Source organism: Talpa occidentalis, unplaced genomic scaffold (assembly GCF_014898055.3).
Source record: "Talpa occidentalis isolate TD23 unplaced genomic scaffold, MPIMG_talOcc4v2.1 talOcc4.9, whole genome shotgun sequence".
Classification (NCBI taxonomy): Eukaryota; Metazoa; Chordata; class Mammalia; order Eulipotyphla; family Talpidae; genus Talpa; species Talpa occidentalis.
The window spans coordinates 79,049,040-79,059,266 of record NW_023605305.1 but is presented as its reverse complement, the minus strand read 5'-3'; positions in this window follow the sequence as shown (position 1 = coordinate 79,059,266).

Genomic DNA, 10,227 nt, shown 5'->3' with positions numbered 1-10,227 from the left:
GCCAAAATGGGGATCCCCAAAGCCCACGTGTCTGCCTTTTATATCCACCTGGCTGCTTAACCCCACCCTCAGGTCCCAGCCACCTTCCCTTTGGTGGTGATGGGATTTGGAGTTCCCAGTGTCTTTGGCTTTGACCTGGGGTGGGGGTGGAGTCCACAAAGCCTGTATCGAATTAGCTTTGGGACATCCTTTTCCCCCTAACAGTTGTAACACACACACACGTCTACCTGTCCATCCATGTCCCAGTCCCACACCTGGCTGACAGCATCACCCCATCATCATTCTGTTCAGACTGCTCTTGTGTTCAGAAGATCCCAACAGCATGACTAGGACCTTTTCCACTCGATGCAACTGCTCTATAGCAAATCAGGTCTTTCCCTAACAATGTGGATTCACCCAAGTTTTTGAAAACTTTCAAAGAAAACCACCTTAGCAACTGTGTAGGCACTGATACTCTTCTCTCACCTGGAAGAACAGCCACGAAGGAGAAGGCACATGTCCATGTCTGTGTGGGTATGATAAAGTCTACTCTTTCGGACCCTTCTGGAACTTTCAGAGAGGGCAACTGAGGAGCAGGAGGAAAGCAGACACAGATTTTACATAGCTAGTTCTTGCAGCCACTGCAAGTGGGAGTGCAGAGGTAAAGCAATCATGCCTCATTTCATTCAATCCAAAGTGTATAATACAATTCAAGTGTGTAGGCTTCCGGTAGAATGATTTTAAATCAGCAAAGAACTTAGGCAATGAGAGAAGTGGGTCAATACCTTGACCTTATCCCTGTAACATCTGAGCACACGGAGGATACAGAATATCTTTACACCTTACATTACACCTTCCCAGTAAATCCCCTCCCAAAGGCTCCCACTGACAGTTCCTGTCCCCGTGGGTTAGTTTCATTTATTCTAGACCCTCATATAAACAGAACCCAACAGAGTATGCTAAAGTTGATTCCCTACCATCTATTACTGATAAAAAGTTTGCTAAGCCTGTTTGATATTCATCACATTACTGCTTTTGTCAGCAGTTTCTTTAGGTTTTTTTTCTTGGTAGGAGTGTCCCACTGCACGAATTAGCTGCAGCTTTTCCATCCATTACATGTGATGGACATCTGGGCTGTTTCCATTGGCTATCTATTACAAAAAAACTACTCTGAACATTTGTGTGCAAGTTTTGCAGATAATGCTTTAATTTCTCTTAAATATTTAAGAGTGAAGTCTTTTGGTTATGGCACAAATGAATATTTAATTTTATAAGAAATTGCCAAATTGTCTTCTAAAACATCTGTGCCATTTTGCATTCCCACCAAGCATTCCACATCCTCCCACCACTAACTCTAGTCATTTATTTTAATCTTAGCCATTTCTGTGGATCTGAAATTGTGTCTCACAGGGGTTTTCAACCTCATTTCCCTGACTAGCAATGTTAAGAATTTTCACCTATTTTTTTTTTTTTTGGTTATTTATACTTGACCATATTTGGTTATTTGTTCATTTTGTTATAGGGCAACCCTGATAGAAAATAAAACGGGTTGCCTGGGGGTGGGTCCTCACCTGCGCGCTTAAAAGGGACTTATGAATACTCCACTACAGGCACACACAAAAGTTTAATAAAAGGTTTATTTACAAGGGAAAAGGAAATAAGGAAATGTACAACTCAGGGAGAAAATAGGGAAATAAAGTCTTTAACGCATCCTACCCGATCCGCCAACCTGGAAACCCAAAGGCACTCTCAGAGCTGGCCAGACGCTGCGAGCTGGCAGAGAGCCAAAAATGGGGGACCCCCCCTCCATAGCCCACGTTTCTGGCTTTATACCACACCTGGCTGCTTAACCCCACCCTCAGGTCCCTGCCACCTTCTCTTTGGTGGTGATGGGATTTGGAGTTCCCAGTGTCTTTTGGCTTTGGTCTGGAGTGGGGGTGGAGTCCACAAAGCCTGTATGGAATTAGCTTTAGGACATCCTTTTCCCCCTAACAATTTGTTTGACCATAAATCTCCAGTCTATATCTTTATACTCTTCCATTGACTGATATTTCTATCCATATGCAAAGGCCATATGTTCTTGGCTGATGGACATTTATACTGATTTGTTTTTATTGAGATAACACTGGTTTGCAGCACTGTATATGATTCAGAGGTGTAGGATCACACTCTTCAGATATATGTTACCATGTCACACCCACCACTGAGGCACCCACAGTCCTCCATCACAATCTTCTTTGTCTCCCCTTCTCCTACTCTGGTAGCCTCAGTTCTACAGTCATATTTCCAATCTTGACATCAGGTAGTGTGAGGTTCACACTCTGATGTTTTGCAAAATTGTTTGGATTATTCTAGATTCTTTATATTTCCATGTAACTATTTTAAGTTGGCCTGTTAATTTCTCCAAGTCAGCTGGGATTTTTATTAGAATTTTGGGGAATCATTAATAGATTGTAGGGAATCAGCAATAGATCAATTTAAGAGGACTGACATCTTTTAAATTTTGTATTATCTTTTATATGAACAGAGTACATCTCTTCATTGATATAGATCTTTAATTTTTCTCTGGATTGTTTTATAGTTTTCAGTATAGAAGTCTTACACATTTTTTGTTAAATATATTGCTGATACTTGATGACTTTTATGCTGTTGTTAATTGATTTTTTATTTCATTTCCAATTGTTTGGTGATGGTATACAAAAATATAATTGACTTCTGTATATTGGTCTTGTATTCTGTGGCATTACTAAAGTCCAACTATATTAGTTCCATATATAATTTTGAAGATTCCTTGGGCATTTCCTCATAGGCAATTACTTCATCTGCAAACACAGATATTTTTGCTTCTCTTTCAATTCATACTTTGATTTATCTTTTATGTGTTTTATCTTATTTCCCTGACTGGAAACAAGTAAATTTTGAATAGAAGTAGTGAGTTAGAATTTACTTGCCTTGTCCCTGATATTAGAAGAAATTATGTCACAATTATGTCAGTTATAGGTTTTTTTTTAATAGATGACCTTCAGCATATAGAGAAAAATCCTAGTTGGTAGAAGTTTTATCATGAGTGGATGTTAAAATATGTTTAATGCTTTCTCTACTCCTGTTGACATAATAATAGAATTTATTATTGACATAATAATAATAATGTCTATTAGTAATAAAATTCTATTATTAAAACTTAATCCATGCTCATAATTTTTTCCGGGAAACTTTAGATTGGTTCTTAAGGCCTTTCCACTGAATGAATCACATGCACCCAAACTCTGTGGGCTTTGTTCCTTATGGAAAATCCTTTTGTTATAGACTTTAGTCATATTTCTCTTTACAATAACGCATACATTAGTGTTTGAATGACTAGGGGCTGCCACCAGCCACATTGACACATGGAAGCTCAGCACAGAACAAACCAAACATTCATTAGCAACTGTTCATTAATCAAACATTCTTTAATTGTATTTTCAAGAAATTTTTACTTTTCATCTAAGTTGTAGAATTTATCCTTACGAAGTTATTATATAACATGCAATCTTATCCATTCTATAGAATAATGTCATGTTTGTTAGTATGGAACATTTCTATCCACTCTGGTACAATGTTACCACGTGACAAAGGTGCTCTGCAGAGAGCCAGCAACAGCAGTCTGGGTGTCAGGGGTTCCAGAAGGATGGGACTATGTCCACAAAATCGTGAGGGAAGGGGGAAGGAGAATGAGGAGATGCAAACACTTGGTCAGGGTGCAGGCATCCTCCTGCTGAGGGTCTCAGCAGTCCTTTATACATTTCAAGCAAACCTTGAGCGCATAAGCATAGGCACTAGGGCAGGAAGGTAACAATCCATCTCTCTCAGGAACAACCAAGGGTTTATTTGCCCTCCTGCAGAGGTCGTGACATTTATTATTTTTTGATTAAAGATGGCACACTGGCTAAACAAAAGTGTTCTTAGAATAGTCATTTACCTTAAACAACCAGTCATTTTATTACTAGCAAAAAGGCTTATGTGACTGCAACTAGCATTTCCATGTTTGTCATAGTGAAGGATTAACTAAGGGCTGGGGAAACAAAGGGCAGGAAGTTACCTGGCTGAGGGGAAATAATGGGATTATTTCTAACTAACCTATAAAGTTTAGACTAACATATAACCAAACAGTTGAAGCAAAAAACAGAAGGCTTTTATGTAGAAATCATTATCTATAGTATATTGTTTTAATATTGTTTTGATATTAAGGACCTAGGGCCCGGAGGGCATTAACGCCAGGCAAGCCACACAGACTCTTCCCTAGCTCCCAGCTCTCAATTAAGGGAGGAATTCTCCTAATCTAAACAAAAAGTTTTCTGCCTATTACTCCTCTTCTTATCTAGACAGCCTAGTTTCCTTATCTAACTTTAATATCAAGGGAAATTTACTTTTCCATAAGATTGCTCGTTGTTGTTCTAAGGAACTACAAATATTTCATCAGTGGCAGGGGCGGAGGTTATAGCTTTTGGTTATTAAAATGGTTAATACATGGCATATCTGTAATTGCAACATTGACTATTTCCAAATGCATTATTTGACATGTTAATTAGCTTTACCAGTAACAAAATTGTTGTTGACTTATTCTTGAATGTATACTCTAACAGCTACCATACCAATTGTTACATCCAGGGGAGTCAGCACTAAACAAACAGGAAGAATTTAGCAGGAGTCAGCTATGGTGCCTCCTGGATTATCAGGAATTTTCTTATACTTGGAGCATGGCCTGCCTCTGCCACCCACCTGTTATCTTTAACTTTAAAGCAAAAGAATTTCCATCTCCAATTAGCCCTTCCTCAAAAGACCACATCTCCATATCAAAGACTTGGCCAAGGGATGTTTATAGCCTTTAGTTCCCAGAAGTTTTTTACTTGTTAATGTAAGGCCAAATACTGAATTGCTGCCTTTTGGCAGAGAACTACTAATTTTATAAAAAAAAGTGTAATATTTGTATCATGCAGTGCCATTTGTCATCAAACTGGTCATTCAGTGATTGATCAGTATTTGCAGCTTTACTTTTGAATACATATTTTAGCAATGGTAGAAACTAGCCATAAACAAATGAGGAGAATCTTGGAGTCAGCTAATGAGATTCCTGATTTTTCAGAAATCTGCCCCATGCCCGGACTTTTGTCAGATGACACTGTTATAGGACAGCCCCGATATTGAATGTGTTGCCTGGCTGTGGGTCCTCACCCGCGCGCTTAAAAGGGACTTATGAATACTCCACTGCAGGCACACACACAAGGTTAATAAAAGGTTTATTTACAAGAGAAAAGGAAATAAGGAAAATGTACAACTCAGGGAGAAAATAGGGAAATAAAGTCTTTAATGCGTCCTACCCGATCCGCCGACCTGGAAACCCAAAGGCACTCTCAGAGCTGGCCAGACGCTGCAAGCTGGCTGAGAGCCAAAATGGGGGACCCCTCCAAAGCCCACATGTCTGGCTTTATACCAACCTGGCTGCTTAACCCCACCCTCAGGTCCCAGCCACCTTCCCTTTGGTGGTGATGGGATTTGGAGTTCCCAGTGTCTTTGGCTTTGGCCTGGGGTCGCAGTGGAGTCCACAAAGCCTGTATATGGAATTAGCTTTAGGACATCCTTTCCTCCAAACAACATGAGTAGCATGGCTCCTAATAAAAGACAAAGCATATTCTTAGTGTGATAGATCTCCGATAGAATTAGTGTGCGCAGAGCGAAGAAAGAATATTTTTAATAAAAGCTTCCCAATCAAACACTCCAAATGTCACAACCAAACAGGGGACACCCAAAGCAGGGCCACTGAGCCCCAAAAGTTTGCTACCAGTTTCAGGTAACTTCCAGTAAGGAACCACAGGAAAGGGGTTCTGAATCAGGTCCTAAAGAGCTGGGACAGAGGATATACCACATGGAGATAACAGTGTAACAGGGTGGTCCCCAGGAAAGGGGGAGGTTCCAGGTTCCCTGCCCCACCCAAGGGAGGGTGGAGCTGAGCAGGAAGAGGAGAAGCAGAAGAAGAGACTGAGGAAGGAAGGAAGCAGGATGGAGCCAGGAGACCTGGAGGAGGCGCATGGAGCCTAGAGACACGTGAAGAAACTGCGCTTGTCTTTTGGTCGTGGACTGGGTGACACAGATGTGGGTGAGACCCATGGGGAGGTGACAATGGCAGCTTTTATCTTGATGTTGATTTTGCTCTTTTCCTTCCGGGCTTGTCTGGTTGTTTCTGACCCTTTTTTGTGGGTCCCCACTGGAAGATGCTTTAGACTTGTGGCAGGCTTTGGGGCCTTACTCTGGGACATTCCCATATGGATGGACTTTTACCCACGAGGGGATGGGTAACTTTGGGTGCTTCATTTAGAAACTAGACTCTTTGCCTTACCTGTATTGTCTCCTAGTTTTATTAAAGTTCCTTCCCATTAAAGTCTCATATGTTTTGTGTTGATGCGGAGGATGGCAGAACCCATTTAGAATAGGCAGGTTTGCGGGGTTTGGGCTGCCCCTCTCCCTGTCCTATAACAACAGCTGCCATCATCAGCCTCCCCTTGTGTCTCTCACGTGTCTCTTCCAAATGTCTTACATGTCTGTCCTCCATGTGGTCCCTACCATGTCTCCTTCCCAGAAGTACCAGGTGCATGTCAGGTCACATAAGCAAGAGCTCCCTTTCTCAGCCCACCTGCCTTCCACATGATGTAGCTTCACCTGACCACTCAGACCTGTCCTTAGCTCCCAGCAGCTAGTCCACGGCAGCTGCATGTAAGAGGGGTAGGGATCATGGCACACTTAACAATAAGCGGACAAGGGAAAGAAAGATGGGCACAAGCCAGTAAGTCTCTTTTTCCTCTCTGGCCACCCATTCTCAGTGCCTCAAAGAGGCTACTATCTCCCACACCCACTGTATGTCCTGCACTTACCTTGCAGGAAAGGTAAAGTGTATTGCCAATGGAGCACCCCTCTGTGTCTGGACTGCAGGCTGAGCTGCTCATGAGATGCATTCTGCAAAGTACAGACAGGTAGGGGGGACTTGGCACCTGGGCCAGAATTGCCAGCCAGGCTATGGGGGGCCTGACCTGGAGGGGACGGGCCCCAAAGAATGTTACCTACTGTAGAGGTCCTCAAACTATTTGAACTTAAGAAGGATTTACACTCTTAAATTTGCTGAAGAATAATTGAAAGAGTTTTTGTCCTTGTGAATTTTATCTACTGCTATTTCTTGTATTAAAAATTAAACTGAGAAAATTTTAAAACGTATTAATTAACGGAAGTTTGACTGATGACATCACCACATCCCATGTAGTCCTGAATGACATTCTACTGTAGCTAAATGAAAGTGGAAAAGTCAAACTGTTAGGGGGAAAAGGATGTCCTAAAGCTAATTCCATACAGGCTTTGTGGACTCCACCCCCACCCCAGGCCAAAGCCAAAGACACTGGAAACTCCAAAACCCATCACTACCAAAGGGAAGGTGGCTGGGACCTGAGGGTGGGGTTAAGCATCCAGGTGGATATAAAAGGCAGACACGTGGGCTTTGGGGGATCCCCATTTTGGCTCTCCGCCAGCTCGCAGCGTCTGGCCAGCTCTGAGAGTGACTTTGGGTTTCCAGGTCGGCGGATTGGGTAGGACGCATTAAAGACTTTATTTCCCTATTTTCTCCCTGAGTTGTACATTTTCCTTATTTCCTTTTCGCTTGTAAATAAACCTTTTTTTAACCTTTTGTGTGTGTCTGTAGTGGAGTATTCATAAGTCCATTTTAAGCGCGCGGGTGAGGACCCACAGCCAGGAACCCGTTCAATATCGGGGCTGCTCTATAACAGCTTGGCGCCCAACGTGCTTTGCAAGTTTCACCTGTGGTTGACCAGCCCAAAGTAATTTTTCTTGTGTTGGTCACCATAAAGCACATTAGGTCTGCAGTACTCTCAGTGAAACTCTTTGTTTCACGTCTTGAAAAGTCTGGTTTTTTTTTCCGCTCACACGGCTCTTGTGGGTGTGGTTTTGACCCAAAAGTGGCCTCAACCATGAACTTCAGCAGTTTAATCCCTAACCTGAGTTCTTTCAGTTTGTTTCCGGCCTTGATTTTAAGTAGCCTTTTTCCATTAACTATTACCACCAGTTTGATAAGTGTAAATAATTGGATTAAACCTAGTGTATGGCACATGATTTTACTTCTGTATACAGATGTGAATGGTTTACAAGCCATCCCTTTGCAGTCTGTGCTTCTGGGTGTTTTTTTGGCATTGTGCATAGGCTCCATGTGCTACATTCTTGTTTTTATGAGAAGTAGTGGTTATACTTCACATACTGAGAATGTGCTGCAACAAATTCAAGCTCTTAACTTAGCTATGAAACAACAAAATCAGGCTTTTGAGTCAGCTTTTAAAAGCATGCAGGATAAAGAGCAACATCAAAATCAGGCTTTTGATTTAACTATTAAGAGTATAAGAGATGAAAATGGTAACGTTTTTGAGTCAGCTTTTCAAAGCATGCAGTATCAAGTGCAACAACAAAATCAGACTTTTGAGTCAGCTTTTCAAAGCATGCAGGATCAAGTACAACAACAAAATCAGACTTTTGAGTCAGCTTTTCAAAGCATGCAGGATCAAGTGCAATGACAGAATCAGGCTTTTGATTTAACTATTGACAGTGTGAGGGATGAAAATCGTAACGTTTTTGAGTCAGCTTTTAAAAGTATGCAGGACCAGATACAGGCCGCCCTCCGTAAATGGGATATGGCGGAGGCGAAGGCTGGGGTAATGGTGCAGAGAAGAGATAAACGTTCTCCTTCCCATGAGGACTGCAGAAGGGCAGAGTTAGAAGAGGAGGAGAAGTATCATTTGCTAAACACCTTAAACACATCCGAACAAAGGCCTTCTCCACGTGAAGAGGCCCCTCCTGAGGCCCCTCCTGCACAGAATCCTGAGGCTTCACAGCCTCCATTGCCCTCCAGGGAGGTAGTTATAATGGCGTCTCCTCCCCACACTAGGAGTGGCACCCATTTTGGCAGTAACGATCGCCCTGTGGCAGGACAGTTTCCTCTTCACCAGTTGCCCATAGGTGGCTTGAATGAACAGGGGGGACCTGCTGGGTACTTCTGGGCGCACCATCCTTTTAGCACTGGGGACCTCCTAAATTGGAGGAGCTCTGTTCCCCCGTACCGGCAGGCTCCTAAGAGGATGGAGAACTTGTTTGCCTCCATTTTTCTCTCCCACCGCCCTAACTGGGCAGATATACAAATAATGTTACAAGTTTTACTAGGTCTAGATGAGCGGAGGATGGTAGCGAGGAAAGCCAGGGAGGAGGCTGAACGTCTCCGCCAACAGGATAGCCAATCCCCAGAGCCAGAGATTGCTGTCCCAGAGGTAGATCCTGAATGGGACCCCAACAATGGAGGAATGGTGAAGTTGAATCTCTATAAAAAATGTTTATTGGTAATGTTATAGGACAGGGAGAGGTTGCTGTTATAGAGCAACCCCGATATAAAACAGATTGCCTGGCTGTTGGTCCTCACCTGCGCGCTTTAAAAGAGACTTATGAATACTCTACTACAGATGCACACAAAAGGTTAAAAAAAGGTTTATTTACAAGAGAAAAGGAAATAAGGAAAAATGTACAACTCAGGGAGAAAATAGGGAAATAAAGTCTTTAATGCGTCCTACCCAATCCGCCGACCTGGAAACCCAAAGTCACTCTCAGAGCTGGCCAGACGCTGCGAGCTGGCGGAGAGCCAAAATGGGGATCCCCCAAAGCCCACGTGTCTGCCTTTTATATCCACCTGGATGCTTAACCCCACCCTCAGGTCCCAGCCACCTTCCCTTTGGTGGTAATGGGTTTTGGAGTTCCCAGTGTCTTTGGCTTTGACCTGGGGTGGGGGTGGAGTCCACAAAGCCAGTATGGAATTAGCTTTGGGACATCCTTTTCCCCCTAACAATTCCCCCCTTTCACTTTTTGCCACCATTTCCATGGTGATGAAGATCCAATATGTGGAGGTTGGGATGCAGTCTCAGATGAACATTTTTTTCAGGTTCCAGTGTGAAAGAAAACCAGTTTCTCCAGGTATTTGTCCATTGTGGAAAGCAAAAGTCCTCTACTCCAGGAAAAATAGTTCATCAGTACAAGCCAAAAAAAAAAAAAACATCTGGAGGCATTAGCCAAAACAAGACAGCAGATATGTAAAAATAACAGGAAAAAAAATCTTAAAATGGTTCAACTGATGTAAAACACAAATTTTCTCAACCTTGATCCCAAACTTTTAACAGCATA